The sequence below is a fragment of the Stegodyphus dumicola genome, chromosome 11 (genome assembly GCF_044657685.1).
Source record: "Stegodyphus dumicola isolate Sdum_Otavi_A_Nest chromosome 11, ASM4465768v1".
NCBI lineage: Eukaryota > Metazoa > Arthropoda > Arachnida > Araneae > Eresidae > Stegodyphus > Stegodyphus dumicola.
Genome location: NC_140778.1, coordinates 48,354,662 through 48,372,939, shown reverse-complemented (window position 1 = coordinate 48,372,939; position 18,278 = coordinate 48,354,662).

Genomic DNA, 18,278 nt, shown 5'->3' with positions numbered 1-18,278 from the left:
ACAGATGGGATAAGCGAATGTTTTAAGTTGCTTGAAATGATTTGGGAAGATTTGATCGCAGTTTTTATTTTGGATAAGTCCGAAGGTGAAGGATCTTTAGGGATCGGATTATATGGTCCTTCGTTTAAGAGTTTAGTGACACCATTGATGTAAGTGTTCTTATCCATGACGACTATCTGGCCACCTTTGTCGGCCTTTGAAATGATAATATCCGGGTTAGAATGAATTTCGCGAATTGTAGCTCTTTCTCTCGCAGTTAGATTTGATTTCAAAGGTTTATTATTGAATTTCACATTATGAGCGATAAGATGCCTAATCATATCTTTCTGTGAATCTGAAACTTTACTGAACTTGAAAGCCTTTTCGATAGGAGCCAAAATCTTTGGAATCGGCTGAGAAACAAAACAGGCAAAAAAAAATGGGTTGGCGTCAGGAAACTGATTGGTCTAAAACAGAGCTTCTTAAACTTTTTTACAGTCGTGACCCTTTTTTATCATAGATTTTTTCCACGACCCCAAAATATTTATGAAAATTTTGTGCGACCCCATAAGCATTGCGAAAATCTGACACACGCGCAAATGAAACTGTCAATTTTCCCACTTGTATTGTAAGATAGTATTGCGGTTTTAGGTCATTATCTTTAATTTCTCATTTTAAGACATAGAACAATGTGAAATTTTAATTAAGTAACAGACGAAATGACAGCGTCACGTGCAAAGCAAGTAAAATAAACATTTATATTATAAAATAAATGCATTGAAACATTTTTTTTCTCTTTGTCTGTATTGTCTTATCTTTATCTATTTTCAAATACATTGTGTAAAAATATTGGGTAATTGTAAAATTATTATATTAAGTTTAAGAAATACCAAAACTACTAAAATTTTTTGTGACCCCCAGCTGTAGATGAGGGTTGCGATCTACAGTTTAAGAAAGTCTGGTCTAAAATAACGTTACAATATTTGATTTTGTTGGAACATTGGATAACTGAGGCCACAGCCAGTGCAGTTATGGCAGGTGTGCAAATTTTGGAATTTACAGAAATATCAAGTAGCAAAATTTTTGGAATTTAGGAGTGGAAAAGTTTTTAGAATTTAGGACCCACAGAGATTGCATAGCACAACAAAATGTACCTGAAGCTAGGACTCCAGTGCATGGTTATATTATAAGGAGTGTATGCCTGAATGCAAAGATGCATTTTGAGTCATCATCGCTAGGTCACCAGCCTACACAGCATTGTGCGATAACATCATTCATGTAAATAAGAAATAAAATTGACTGCACTTTAGTTAAATAACCAATTTCATTCCTTGTAAGTATTATGCAAGAGTATTGTAATTGTTGAATAAGAATACAACACTTGCTTTCTGTTCATCTGAAATGGGATAGATATTCTACCAGTTATTCTAGCAGAAGTTTGCAAGAACGGATCATTCTGTATTTAGTTAGATAATCAAAATACACAAGCTATGAACATAACATATTAAATCGTAATTCACTTTTCACATTGGACAGCCAATGTTTATCAATTTTCACATAAGTCGTACTGTCTCGTAAATTTGAAAATATTGTATGCTGTTCTGTTGAAGACAAGCCTGAAATCATTTTTTTAAATGCATTGATAACTTGTTTTTTTACAAAATGAACGAATTTGTGGGGGGTCACCAAATTCAAAGAAATTTATTTCACAATGAAAGATATATGGAATTTGAAGAGAATTTTGGATGTTTTTTAACATTTGCCAGGAATTTTAAATTAAACATTTCCATATTTTAATTCTGATTTTATTGCTTTCCACTTGATTTATGTGTTATGCTTGATGATTTCCAAACAGCTCGAATCAAATTTCAAAGCATTTGTATACGCGCAGCTAAGATTTAGCTTTTTCGGCTATCTTAGTAGTGTCTTGCATGCAATTTGTAATTGTAATACGCATCATTTATAAACTATGTTTCTTATTTCTAATCAAATTTGTTGTCAAGTAAGCACATAACATATCCTAAGCATTGGAAAATTCAGTAGTGTCTCAAAGGATAATAAAAACAATTTTGTTTTCGTTGCAATTTTGTTCATGATGGTTAAATGGCCCAAAATCTCTTGTAAGAGAAATGGGATGGATGCACCAACGTCAAATAAACTTAGAGAAAAACTATTAATGAAAATGTAAACAAAAATGTAACCATTGGCTCTCTTTCTACTTCTTAAAAAAAAAATTGAGTAAATATCAAGAGTTTATTTTATACTGTTTTACATGTTGCATTATCAATGGAAAAAGAATATCTATTGTGTGTTAAATGCAGTGAAAACTTGGCAAATGGAAAGCATGAAACCTGCGAAATTAAAAATACATTTAAAAATGGTACTTTTCCCGTTTTGCCGCCGCAAACATTAAAGTCGCCAACAACGGTACTACTGATGCCAAACGGAATATCTTCGCTGCCAACGTTTTCTGCCTCATTTTCGAAACAAACCGCAGCCATTTCTTATCAGATTGTTTCTTTCAATACTGGCATACAATTACATAGAATTTTTACAAGATAATTAAAATTTATGCCCCAAGACCATTTGCGGTAATTAAGACAATTAGACTGCAATCAAACCACTCACCCGAAGGCAAAATGAAGGGTTAAATTCATCAATTCTAATGAGAATGCAGTAGTGAAGTAAAGCACTGCGGTTTCTCATAATTTCTGAGTAAGCTATTTGTACGAATTGAAATAATTCTTGCATTTAAACTTGTATTCCAAATTAAGATTTAACTTGAAATTAATGTAGATAATTACTGAGAGAATTAGATTTTTGTAGCGTACTTTACGCGAGATGAGATCACGTGGTGTTACGTGATACGAACCCGCGAATCAGGATGTTGAACCATGAAAATATAGTAAATTCTTAATGTCTTTTTACAAATTTATTATCTTTATTTATTGGCTTTTTACAAATTTTAAAAGATATTAAAATGTTTGTGCCTTCAAAATAAAAAATTCTTTGAACTAATGTTTGTTAACATTTTTTATGTGTATATTGTATGTTGTCAACAAAGTGTGCTTGGCGAGATTTGCGCCAGTGAAACTGAAAAGTACCTCAGAAACTAAACATAAAGATTAAGTAAATAAATCCGAAGAATTTTTTTAAGGAATGAGCTGAGAGCATGAAAAATTAAAATGTATTTTTGAAAAAATATACAACAGTTCCTGAGAAGGATTTACAGGCATCCTTAAAAGTTTCATAATTAATTGCAAAAAATTTAAAACCTCATACAACACACTGTCTCACAGTTTGTACTAATGTAAGCTTTTAAAACTAAGCCAATACTTTGGCAAAGAGAATTGAACAAAAAAAAAAAAAAAAAAAAAAAAAAAAAAAAACAGAAACATGCTTTTTACATTTTACTAAAGAAAATAATACAGATTTCTTGTTTAAAACAACATATGATAAAATTGGCAGAAATTTTTTTGAAAAATTTCCAAATAAAGAATTAGGTTGGATATGTGACCCATTTTGCCTTTGGTATTTTCAATTCCAATGTATCTCTAAATGAAAAAGAACAATTGATTGATAGTTTAAGTGACAGAATACTGTGTGTTAAGTCTCTAACTTGCCAAAAATTTTAGTTGATTGGAAACTAATATCCGGATTTAAAAGGAATGAAAGTAAATTATTACGCTTCTTACATAAAATTGTACAGTAAACCTTTAGCTTATATTTAAAACTTCTAAAATGCTTATCTTACATTTTTCTGTTATATAAGCATTGAAAGTGGATTTCTCACTGAAATAGAAATAATTTTGCTATTGAATTAACATGGAGAACTTTTTTTATTGAAATATTTTTTCTCTGTGACAGTTGCATCTACTACAAAATAAAGATTAAAGAACTGTTTTTAAAGCATTTTGAATTCGTTGTCATATTGATCTTTGAAGCACTAGATTAGTGAGTTTTTATTACATTATTGACAAATATAGTTTTTAAACGATCAAAAAATTTTCAGCGGAGATAATTATTTGTCAAATATGAATGTGTTTTCAAAGAGGAAATAAATAATAAGTGATAAAAAGAAAATTCAGTTAGAACATTCACATCTCTAACAAAGTAATTTGCTTTGATTTAATCTTTATAATACAATATATTTTAAAATGATAAGGCAAAATCCAATGTCAAAGGTTATGCGAAGATTACGATAGTACCTAGAGTATTCAGCATTTCGTATAATCCTATAACCAGATAATAATAATATTAAAATAAATTTTATCTGAATGATGTGTTCTTATTACAGAAACAGTAAAATTATGCAATTACATAAACGAATCCACTTTCAGACAATATACTTAATACTGTTTACAAGCGCAAGCCAAAGTTCTGTTTATGTTACTTCTCACCCTTCAGCGCATGCTCAAGAATTACCATCCAGGCGAAACTAGTCGATTTGTCCATGACGTCAAAAATTCGAAAAGTGGGGTAGGGTTTGGAAATACGCTTCCGGGGTTCAATTCCCGGGTAACGGCTAGCTGCACGGGCGTTTTCCTTGTTGTTCCCGTGTGTAATTTGCATATGAGTCAGTTCCCTTTAACAAATCCTACACGAAGGCCTCCCTCCCCGTCGGCAATAGCCCTAGTGTGCTTTGCTGTAACCGAATTAACCGAAACTGAAAAAAAAAAAAAAAAAAAAGGGCTATTGGTGGTGGAAGGCAGCTACGAAACGTCGTTTTAGAAGAATGGGCTACATAACCAAATTTCTATCTATACTTTGGTAAACAGTACATTATTTGCTCATCAAAAGCCTAAATTTAGCTAATGCTCGGCTTAGTTCTTAAATTGCAATTTTAGCCACAGCCCCCAAACAAGACAATGTCTGGTATTTTATTTCATTACTTAGTTATTCATCATTAATTTAAGAATTAATTAAATTTGAAGGGGGGAAAAAAGAATCATCTAAATTTTCAAATTACAAACATAAATAGCAATAGTAAAAAGCAAATACAAAATAACGCTTCGCGCTATCAAAATTGCTCATTTTCTTAAATATCAACAACTAAATAGTATTTCAACTAAAACACATAATGTAAACAAGAGTTTGCCCGATGCCCAAAAAAATTCAAAATTATCTATGAAAAATATGAGCGCATTGTGACGCAACCGTATCATTCCTATTCGAACAGCAACCGCATCATTCGTATTCGCATAGAAACCGCATCATTCGTACTCGAACAAACCGCATCGTACGACAGATGCGAGTAACGAACAGATGCGAATAACGAAATGAATTTGTGAGTACCGAATCGGTACTTCGAGTCAACCGATGTACCCGTTACTCAGTAACGAATACATGCGGTTTGCTCCAGCTCTATTCTCGAGGTAGATCGCTAAAAAAGAAAACAAGGGATAACTTGAAATTTCATGCTTTCTTTCTAAATAAAAATATTATTAAAAAGAAATGTATAACTTCTAACTAATACAGATTAATCGTTTTTAAATTTTACATATAACAAGACAATATTTGTCTTTATATATTTCTGCTCATTGTTAACGTCGCAGAGTAGGGCGATCTTGCGGTCAGTAGAAATTTCACAGAGGCCGCCGAAATCACAAAAGAATATTTTCCTTGATTATTAGCAGGCCTTGAGTATAAGTTGGCCTTGCTTCTAATGCCATGTTCTTCCTCTGGAATTTCTTTAGGTTTTAGATTTCATTAATGAGCTGGATACGTAGTGTAACATCAGTGATATCCCGACAATAATTTCTCTGATTGATATAAATATAAAATTATCCAGCGCTAAAATTACAAAGAAAACGTATAGTGTATAATATATCATTCTTTATATTTGGTTCTCTTTTAAATTGGATCATGAATTTTACGTGAGGAGAGAATGGCAAATTCGTTCTCTGCTATGTATTAACGAAGTTAGATGAGAGTACGTGTAGCAATAATGTCATCTTTTTTTAAAAGAAAATTAATTTAACAGAAAAGAATTTAAAATTTTCAAGAAAACCATGCATGTAAAATTGAGACGGGAAGCGCGTTATCAATTTAGTACCATTATAATTTATATATAATATACTATGTAGCCTCATGGTGACTCGGGAAACTGCTTCTAGTCGGATAAATATGGACACATTTTTGTTATCATAATTTTGTAAATTCGTGTTGACGTGTTTTCGGCTAAATGTCAGTGTCGCCTAAACTGCCATTATCTGTAAAATGTTCTTTTGGTTCAAAGCTTAATGAAGACAATTTTCCGGTATTAAATATTTGATGGAATAATAGGCTTAATGGATTAATATCATCAGTACTTACGGTAGTTGGTAGTGGCGAAAATCTATTTTGGAATATTGCAGATAATATCTTAATTTTGCGGGTTAAAATAAAGTGCAATTGTTATCTAGCAGAATAGATGTATTAAAATTGAATACTACGAAATAAAATGCAGTGCCTATGCTTAAAGGTGTACTGTCTGTAAAATATGGTCTAGAAAGGGATAACAATTAAGATAAATTAAAATGCTTAACAAATACTAGTTGTTGTATACAATTGTTGATAAAATTTTCTAAAGGTATTTTTCCTTAGATTGGCATCATGAGCACATACCATAACAGTGAAGAGCAACTGTAGCTGAAATTGAACAAAGCAATGTAATTGAAGAATTTCCTGAGAAAATGACAGATTATTAACGGGATAAATATCCTAAATAAAATAAATGAAATTGAAATTAAATAAATAAATTCGAACTCGTTTACCTGAAATATTTACATCGTTCAGAAACGAATGATTACATAAATATGTGATGAATGATGATTATATTCTTATTTATTCATTTTTCATCCTTAATTCTGAACATTACATTCTTATTTTTGTCACAAATTTATCAAGTTTAAAATCTTCTAGTACCAATTCTAAATTTGTCTGTTGCAAATGCTCAATGATATTTGTTTTCTGAACTTATATTTGCTGTTAAACATATTGCCATAACGCTGTCAAATATATCGCAAAAAGCTTTTAAAAAATGAATATAACTGATTATATTGAAAAAAAAAAAAAACCTAGCTCACGACTTGCACAACGTAATAAACAATATCACATTAATTAGCAATGTACATTTCAATATTTAGCAATTAACAATGCACATTTCAATATTTTATATTTATTTCAATATTTAGCACTATTGAATTTCGATAAATACTCAAAAGTAACTAAATAACTAACATATGGGAAGCAAAAGTATTCGTAATTATCAACACCTTCTCAAATCCTTCAAACTTTCAACATGCGCAGTATATAAGTAAAAATACGAATAAATTTTTCAATGATATTTTCAAGATCCACTGGAAGTAAGTCAGAAGCTGTTTGAATAGTACTGTGTAGAATATGCGCTGCACAACCTACTCCAATAATTTTTTTGGTTCAAATGTTCGCTAAGTTTCGTAAAAACGTTATTGATGCCTTTTCTAGCTTTTCCACCAAAATTTGCTTTAGTGTTATCCTCACAATAGGCAATAATATTATTGTTCAAATTATTCTTTTTTTAAATAGTTAATATTGAATCAAAATTTATTTATGAAGGCAATGAATTTACCCGGCAATGAAACAAAATCTAATATTCTAATTTTAATTCCTGTTTCTGGATCAAAAAGTCTAATAATTCTGGGTAATAATTTTAAATCTTAGTGGTTGGAAGTATCATAATATATGGATATAAATGTACATTTAAAATCTAATTCTTTCTGCAGTCGTGAAAACGAATATGGTGAAAAAACATTACATATAATTGCTTCGGTTTTTGTCCTTGCACATGTAAATTTTGGTCGTACAATGTTTTGATTATTTGTGACGTACAATCAACTGATCTAAAACTTCGTGATTTATGGTGTGGAAAGCGAATAGCTCTTCAACTAATGCTAGCTGTTCCTCCGTTAATAATACATATTCCTTGACGAGACGTACCGACAATGATCCAACCCCATTGAGTAAATCTAACTCGTTACATCCCCTAATTTAGTTTACTCTGCAGGCATTTTATGTGTTTTTTTATTTATGTATTTTTATATCTTTATATTTACTATAATAATTAATAAATAAAAGGTAATATATTTTTACTGTACATTTAAAATAAGAAATGCAGATGTTTTCTAAAAAGCGGGACTGACCCGCCAAAATCAGGACGAGGTGGTCACTTTATACTAATCTAGCCTGGGAGGGTTGTTAAGATGGCCTACAATGAAAGTGGGTTGTGATGTCAGCGCTTCGCATAAGATTATTAAATATATAAAGTTAATACTGCATGTAAAGTTAATACGCGTCAAAATAAACTATTACGTTAGCAGTATATCACCGACTGCAGAAATTAATAAACATATGCTAAATTAATCATTATTCCCGAAAATAAGTTACGATCGGCAACAATGTAAATAATTAATAAGTTAAATACGGCAACCATGTAAATAATTAAATATTTTAATAATGATTTTCCCTTCATGTATATCTTTTTGCTAATTTTTGCCAAGTCCAAGAAATAAAACTGATACTAATTATTCGTAACCAAACGACATTAAGTAAATAAAATTAAATACAAACTACAATATTAAAGTATAAAATACAAACTACATTCAAAAATTATAAGGTGAATTTAGGAAAAGGAAAAAAAAAAGGGTTGCATTTCCTAATAGTATTGTATGTGTGTGTGTGTGATTATGGCAAAACCTCGAGGGATATCTGCCTAAGAGGAGGGATGCCTTCGTGGAGGACTTTCTAAGGGAAACTGGCTCGTATACACGTTACACATGGGGAAAACCACGAAAACGCCCATGCAGCCAGCCCGTTCGCGAAGATTGCATTTCCTAATAAGAATGTAGTTTGAATTTCTGCAACAACTAATTTTTTGCCCATTGTAGAGGCTAGGTCTTCAATGTCCGGCTGCACCTACCTTTATCTTTAAGCTCCGCCTACTACAGTACATGCATTGCATTGGGCGGAGCATTTGTATCAAACAAATCTAAAACTTCAGAACTGATATTAATTTCTTCAACCAGGTACATAAATTTATAACTTACATTAAGATTGAAATGAATTAACTAAATTTTTAAGACTTTCCATTTTATTTAATTCCTAATAAATATTTTATTTGTTTAAAAAATGCTATTTGTCTTTTAAAGTGTATCACCATGAACAGCTTAGTATAAAGTACTTGGAGAGAAGAGCAAAACAAATGGGGAATATTAACTTCAATTCTGCATAAGATTAATTTAGACTGTTTAATATTGCGCATCGAACATTTTGATAGCACAACTGTTTTTAGTTATGGTACATTATGTATGCTTGACACTTTTGAATAAGTGTTTAAAGTTATTAGCAAATGAGATGATGCTCCATTATTTTAGGCCCGAAATCTCTTTCCTTTAGTTTGTTTTCTCAGCGTGAGTTGCACTTTTTATGCACTCAACTATTCGGAAATTTTCCATACCTGGCATTCATCATTTCCCGAGTTTTCCTGATGGTCCAACTCAATCTTATAAAATCGTTCTCAATTTTTACTTGAACTCCGAGAAAGCCTAGTGTTTGTATCTTCTAAAAAGGTTCGGAATATATCTACGAAATTCTTAATATAGATGATCCCTTTTACTAAAAATTTGGTTTGTAGCAGAAACAAAAGAATATTCAGTATCAAAATCAGGAAATGACAAAATTACAATTTTTTGAAAATGATATTTTGAGATTGTTTATAAATATTACAGTCTAGAAATTTAATTTCAATATCCTCTAGCAAATAAAATCTATCCTTATCAGAATTATTAAGATGTGTCAGTGAAAGGAGAAGCTTCAACAATATATGTGAGCAACTAAAAAACACATTAAAAATCACTTAACGCCGCCAAAAATCTAAATAAACACATATCTTAGTTCTTAGAAAGGAAAAAATAATAATAGTGAGTGTAAGAAGGGTGAATTAATAACTCTAAAAGGAATTGTAATTGTAATGGATATCTCGGATAGCACCATCTAGCGGAATGTAAAAATTCGATTACCACCCAAATCTTCTAGTAGCATATTAACGTCACCACATGTGATAACTCAGGAGTATTGTACGTGAATAATGGTAACTCGAATTTGAAATCAAGAGAATGAGCTGCCCTCAAGGTTTGTTTACCTGGTCTTTGCCGATGAGTAAGGTGAATATGAACCTTGTCATCCGCCTTCCTAATCAAAAGAAGTCTGCAGCAAAACGCAGGTGCTTTTACCATACAAAAAAAAACTTTTAATTTGACGCATAAATTGGGAAAATAAAGCAAAGAAACCTAACAGTTTCTTATTTACCTACCAATTTTAACTTAAATTAAAATGCGTAGCAAAAAGCCTTGCCAAGTTATCTGCTTAGAAATGTAGGTGTACATTCTAAATCACGGTGTGTTCTTTAGTGAGAACGCATCTTATTTGTAATATATAGTACTTGTTTATTGCTAAGAATCTCATCAGTAGCAGAGGGATAAAGCTCATGAATGTTGAGTTAGGAACAAAAAAAATAAAATCTGAAAGTTTTCAAACTTTAGAATAACCCCAAAGGAGCTTTTTTTTTCTTTTTTTTTTTTTTCTTCTGTGTATTACCTTTGTTAAATAATATGCTACTCGCACTTAACCCTACAACACTACATTATGCTGATAAATGGTTACACGGTTGAATTGTCTACTTAATGACCAGAAAAATGTAGCCATAAAACAAGACTGTGCATCAGGGGCAAATTTCGGACACTTATAATCAAGGCCAACTTCTATTCAAAGCCTGCCAGACTGAACGAAATTACGGTTCCCAGTTTCAGAGGCTTTCGCGAAATTCATTACTAGGTGGCGCTCACATTCTGCTATACGTTCGCTATTTGTAACGTGGCTCGTTACTGAAAGTAACACAACATGGTATATTTTAGCGTGCCATATAGTAGTTCCGATGACATAAAAACCAAAAATGTGAATTTCCCTCGAGGAATGTCTGAAAGAAAGATGGATCAAGAACATATCTCGAAAACGTAAAGTTTCTGCTATTTAACACTTAGCAACTGCAACTAATTGAACATTGAGTGTTTTCAAAATATGTTACATGTATTTTAAAGTTTTTCTAAATTTCATTTGTTAACAAAACCCACAGTGATAAGCTGAAAGTAATAATTTTATTCGATTATCGCGGACACTTAGCCGACGGGACACAACCGACACCACTTAGCCGACAAGGACACTAAGCCGACATGGACATTTAGCCGACACAGACAGTTAGCCGACAAGACATTTAGCCAACACGGACAGTTAGCCGACACGGACAGTTAGCCGACAGGACATTTAGCCGACACACATTCAGAATTCGCCGTCAGGGCATTTAGCTACGGGACAGTTAACTGTCAAGACAATTAGTCAACAGGACACTAATCCGATAGTGACGTTTAGCTGACGCGTACCCAATAATTATTTAAATTTACAATCAATTACAAAATTTCATGACCTTCTCCATAAGTTCAATATTTAAGTTATTTTTTTCACCTATCAGTAAAATTCAGTTTTCGATTCGTGAGGATCTCATACGTGCTTTTAGTTAATTTAGCATTGTTTGATATGTATCGTGCTGTTTGGTGTATATTGGCTAAATTGAAAAAGCGCTGAAATTTCTCGTCAAGGAATATGAATTAAATTTCGAAAGGAGAAAGAATTTTTTTAGCTAAGTAGGGCGGTCGGAAGCACTTCCTCAGACTACCCGGTAATTGTAAACATCGCCAACTTTGGCGATAATAGTTCAAAGCTGGTAACCCAGCTGATTTATCCTATTCGCTTGTTCGAAGTTTGCAACCATTCCTCTTGCGTTCATTTTGTTGAATTATCACTGTCGTTGTTCGCATTTGCAGATTTATATTATTCTTCTCTTACTTATTATTATTTTTTCTGAATTTTTTAACAACGAATAGATAGAAATATTTTCGTAGATAGATGCCGGTTCTCGGTTTAGGATGAAAGGAAAAAAATACGGCGGGAGGGCTGAAGCTAATTTGTAACACGGCTGTTCACGTTGTGTTCTTAATTATTAACAGCTGTAAGAACCAGCAATTTAAATTACTAAGTAATGCTTTTATTTTTATTATTGGTTATTGTCATCTAAAATTATGAGAATAAATCAATTTTCTGGCGTAAAATTTTAACAAGATAATGTATTGTTAATGCTTTTCTAACAATAACCTTTCAGAGAATGGCAAGTGTGACATAAATAGATGATTGAGTTAAAATAAAAAAGATTATTCATTATCTAACATGATAGAATAGTTTGATGCATCACCATGGTCATCAAAATTAGCAAACCACTGCTGGTGTAAGGAATATATTGTTTTCTGTGTTAACTGGAATTTAAGACAATTTTTTTTTTTTTTTTTTTTTTTGTTTTTTTGTTTATTACGTTTAACAGGTTAATTTCAGTACATTAATACTAATTTATATTTTTCAAATGAATTTTTATTTACGTTATAAATGCTTATATATTGTCTTATACTTAATATATTCTTTTCTGTGCTAAATTGAATTTAATATAATTTTCGTATATCACGTTTAACAGGTTAGTTTTACATCTACATGCTTATTATCAGTGAATTTTTACTACCATATGCTTAATATATTGTTTTGTCTGCTAACTTGAATTTACATGCACTAAAAATCACGTTTACAAAATATCACGTTCGCGGCTCGGCTCATCGCGATGAACCGCGAGCTTGGCGAGTAAAAATGCAACGGCGCCAACGGGTTCTTTCCCGAAGCGCCAACGGGTTCTCTGCGGATGAAAACCCGGGCGGTCACTTAATTACATTTTAATATGGGATCTTCAAAAATTATCCGTAAAGCTTCTTCATTTAATCAACTTTCACATCAATAATCATTTTTCTTGTTTACTTAATTACTTACTTAATACTAATTACTTACTTAATTGGATATTAATTTTCCAATCTCGCTTTTCGAAATGCTTTTAAATTTGTAATATCTTTAGGCTACATTACCATTTTGCTCATCACATCGCATTACATTCCTTCCCTTAAAAAATCGTTTGACTCCTCCCACAAATAAAATTTCCTTTCCCTGTCATGAAAAATCTGAAAATGCAATAAAAATTATTGTTATTCTTGAAATACACTTTTTTATGTTGAAATATACTTCACACATGGCGGTGAGGTTAGTTTAGAAAATATGTTAGAAAAGTGAATTTCTAAGACAAGCAAAGGTATAAATTATTTGTGACTTCTATAATTTGCAGTTCATGTCACCATTCTTGAAATAAAGATATTGTGATTGACCACGCCTCTCGTTTAAAATACTTACTTAGGTTAATGTTTATTACCCTAAACTAGTTCATAATGTTTCATTTAGAAGTAAAATATTCTTTAAGGTTTTGTTTTTTTTCATAACTGAAGCTGCAGAAGGGAGGGCCACAAAGTAGGGCGGAGCAAAGTGACACATAGTCAAAAGTCACCGTAAAGTAGTGCCATCAAACGACGCTAGTTTTAACTATATCTGTCAAGGCCAACTTATACTCAAGGCCTGCCAGTGTGAAAATATTCTTTTCTGTTTTCGGTGACCTTCGTGAAATTTCTACTGACGGCAAGAGGGCGCTACTATTCCGCTATCCTTTGCGACGTTACAATGAGCAGAATGATACCCGAGACAAATAATTATCTTGTTATATGTAAAATTTAATATATATAATTTAATATATTTAGTCAAAAATTATACATTTCCTTTTAACAAAAATATTTTTATTTAGAAAGAAAGCATGAAATTTCCAAGTTATCCCATTTTTTTTTTTTTTTTTTCATATGTGTACAAGAATTGATTCTGATTTTAATTTCTGCTTGCATCTAGAGTTATCTATTCCAATTTAAGGGTAATTTAAAGCACATGTTTTACTTTTAAATTATTTATATAGTACGAAGTTAGCAGGTAGCTTCAGAACATAAACTATTTCAGTGCAAAATTTTCATCGTATTAATATAAGTTGTCCTGTGCAACAAAATAATTTAGAGCCACTATTAAGTACGTAATTAAGAAATTAATAAATGATGAACCAAAATTTGTTTGTACATACCAAAGCAGGTAGACTTTGTGTATAAATAGTTTTTACTCTTGTGAAACGTTTCAATGTACTGCAAATTGTGTTTTTCATCATTTCACTTTCCAATTATTGCTTATCAGAAGAATAATTTTTATTAAATTTTAAAAATGCCTTACAATATATCCCGCAAGCGATGGCGCAACCAGGGCTCCAGTCAACTAAAATGCTTTTGATCACTACTAATAGATGGCGCCACACGAGCACTTCTTTGGTTCAAAGTTTACTTATTCTTGAAATTAATGTACATAATTAGAGAGAATTATATTTTTGCAGCGTAGTTTGCGTAAGATGAGATCACTTGGGGTCACGTGATTGTTTCTGTCAATACTGTCTAACTGGAGAATCAGGATGTTGAACCATGAAAGCATAGTAAATTCTTAAATTAATGTCTTTTTATAAATTTATTGTCTTTATTTATTGGCGTTTTAGAAAATTTTAAACGATATTAAAATGCTTATACCTTCAAAATAAAAAATTCTTAGAATTAACATTTGCTAAAACGTTTTATGTGTATGTTGTCGCCAATAAAGTCTGCTTGGCGTGATTTGCGCCGAAAATTACACATCGCGACTTTCAAAACATAGTACATAATATTATCTATTGACATGACTGGTCTAGTTAAATCTAGCATCGACAGAAGGCACCACATTACGGTAACTTTTCACGATCAGACACGCTTTGGTCCGCCCTACTTGGATTGTGGCCGCCTCCTTCTGCAGCTTTAGCTATGAATAAAACAAAACCTTAAAGAATATTTTACTTCTAAATTCAACATTAAGCACTAGTTTAGGGCTATAAACATTAACCTAAGTATTTTAAGCCAGAAGCGTTGTCAATAGAATGTTACAAAATTTTTATCTCAAGTATGGTGGCATGAACTGCAAATTATAGAGGTTGTTTAGAAACCTCTATAATTGTAGTGTCGCTTCAGTTCCGTTAAGTTTCTAATTAAATTTAGTTAAAGCGGAATGGCAACACCTTCTAGTCTCCGCGAAGAACGAAGTAAACAAACTTCGAGTTTTTGTCACGCGATGCTACGTGCATGTAAAATGTAAATAAATCTTATGAATAAGAATCTATAACATCGTAAGGAATAAAATATTGGTTCCACTGGATTCAGAGAAGTGTTATTTTTTTATATTTGCACACCAGACACTTCACTGGTGTATCCCGGCGTGATCGAGTTCTAGAATGGCTGACGGGGACGAAACCGAAATTAAAGCAACAACTGCATCTGTCGCCAAGGTAAGCGTTAAAGTTCCTCCTTTTTGGAAGCCAGATCCTAAAATATGGTTTATTCAACTAGAAGCACAATTTAGAAATGCAAAAATCAGTGCAGATCAAACAAAATATGATTATGTTATAAGTTCCATTGAACCCGATATTTTCTCACAGGTATCTGATATTTTGCTAAGTCCACCACAAGATAATAAATATGAGGCAATTAAAAATAGACTAATTTCATTATATGCTGATTCAGAGACTCAAAAAACCCAAAAATTACTGAGTGAGTTAGAACTGGGTGACAAAAAGCTACCTCAATTACTGTGTGAGATGCGTAATTTGGCTGGCGATAAAGTAACAGATACTTTCCTAAAAACATTGTGGCTACAACGTTTACCCGTTAATATGCGTAGCATTATATCTGTTAGTAGTGAAGATTTGTCAAAAGTGGCTACAATGGCCGATAAGATTTGGGAATTAAACCCTGCTACTCCCCAAATAGCTACTGCATCATCCATAACAGTAAAAACGGAAGTGATTGAAATTTTACAAAAACAGGTTAGTGAACTTAGCTTACAAGTTTCTGCTTTAAACGTGCAACGTCACAGTCGTCCCTATTGTCGTAACCGATCCAAATCACGAGATAGGAGTTACAGTGGTAACAGATCTAGTGATATTTGTTACTATCATAAAAAATTCGGTGATAAGTCATTTAAGTGTAAACAACCCTGCAACTACTCATCAACATCACAGACAAATAGTCCGGAAAACCAGCTCCCCGTCTCTCATTGACGACGGAGGGACAAGGGGTGCAGCTGAGTCGTCTTTTCATCAGCGACAAAGAAACGGCTACCCAATTTTTAATAGATACCGGGGCAGAAAATTCTGTCATTCCTCCCTTGCCTGCAAATAAAAAAAAACATCTCAAAATTAGAACTCTTTGCTGCGAATGGAACGAAAATTAAAACATATGGATAAAAATTACTCAAACTTGATCTTGGACTCAGACGATCATTCACATGGCCTTTTGTAATAGCAGACGTAAACAAACCGATAATAGGCATGGATTTTCTTGCAAATTCTAACCTTTTGGTAGATTCTAAAAATCGCAAGTTGATTGATGGTACTACATTCTTAACAACCAATGGAACTCCTTGTTTTCAAAATAACAATAATAATATTCCGATTTTAAATGCCGTAAATGATCCATATAAACGTATCATTAACGACTTTCCGAATTTGTTAAAGCTGAATGTAGTTAATAATAAAGTTAATCATAACATCGAACATTATATCGAAACCAGAGGTCCACCAGTTTTCGCTAAAGCCAGGAGACTGTCAGCTGAGAAACTTAAAGCGGCTAAAAAGGAGTTTGAATTTATACTCCAAATGGGTTTATGCAAGCCATCCAAAAGTAACTGGTCAAGCCCACTACATCTCGCTATGAAGAAATCAGGTGATTGGAGACCTTGTGGAGACTATCGAGCGTTAAACAACGTCACGATTCCTGATAGATACCCTCTCCCATTTTTAACTAATTGCAGTTCCATTTTAGCTGGAAAAAAAGTTTTCTCATCCATAGACCGCATTAGAGCGTACCAACAAATTCCAGTTCGCGAAGAAGATATACCGAAAACGGCCATTCTCACTCCCTTTGGCTTATTCGGGTTCCCATTCATGACGTTCGGCCTACGAAATGCGGCCCAAACGTTCCAACGTTTCATGAACAGTGTGTTGAATGGACTATAATTCGTGTTTTGCTATTTGGATGACATTTTAATAGCCTCTACAGATGAAGAAACTCACCGAAAACATCTACGAGCAGTCCTCGAGAGACTAAACGAATATGGCCTGTGTATTCATGCGGCAAAGTGTAAATTTGGTCAAACAAAACTTGCATTCCTTGGATACGGAGTGTCAGCTGAAGGACTTAAACCTCTTTCAACAAAAGTTGATGCCATCAAAAATTTCCCAGAACCAAAGTCATTTACTAGTTTAAGACGATTTTTAGGTATGGTGAATTTTTATCACAGATTCATACCAAATTGTGCGAAACTGCAACAATCCTTTAACAACATTGCTCAGTGGTATTAAAAAGAACTGCAGAAAACAAAGAACCTGGACGGCAGAAACAAGAAACGCCTTCCAGATCTTAAAAGATGCACTTATTCATGCCACAAACTTAACTCACCCATCCGAAAGGGCTGAAATATTGCTAACAACTGATGCTTCTGATACTGCCATTGGAGCCGTTTTACATCAGATTGTGAATAATGAAAAACAGCCCTTCAGTTTCTTTTCCCGAAATTTGACATCAGCACAACAAAAATATAGTACCTACAACAGAGAACTCTTAGCCATCTATACAGCAGTAAAACATTTCAAATATATCTTAGAAGGGCGAACATTTGCAATATACACGGATCACAAACCACTAACATTTGCCTTCCAAAAAATTTGGAGAAAGCTTCGCCACGACAAGCTCGACAACTATCATATATAGGCCAGTTCTCAACGGATATCCGATTCATACAAGGGCATGAAAATACCGTCGCTGACGGTCTCTCTCGTATAGACACCATTTCTGTACCATCTGCAATAGACTTATAAACTATAGTAGACTGTCAAGAAGATGACGACTTGGAGATACTAAAAAACAACCCAAACTTAAAAATCCTACAGATCCCTATACCGGACAGCGACAAGAAAATTTACTGTGATACTTCTACAAATTATAATCGACCATACATCCCTGCAAAGTTTCGGCAGAAAATATTTTCTTCAATCCATAATTTATCTCATCCTGGAATAAGATCCACGATAAAATTGATAACACGACGTTTCATATGGCCCAATATGAATAAAGACTGCCAACTATGGACTAGAGCATGTTTATCTTGCCAAAGATCTAAAGTTCACAGACATACACATCTTTGGG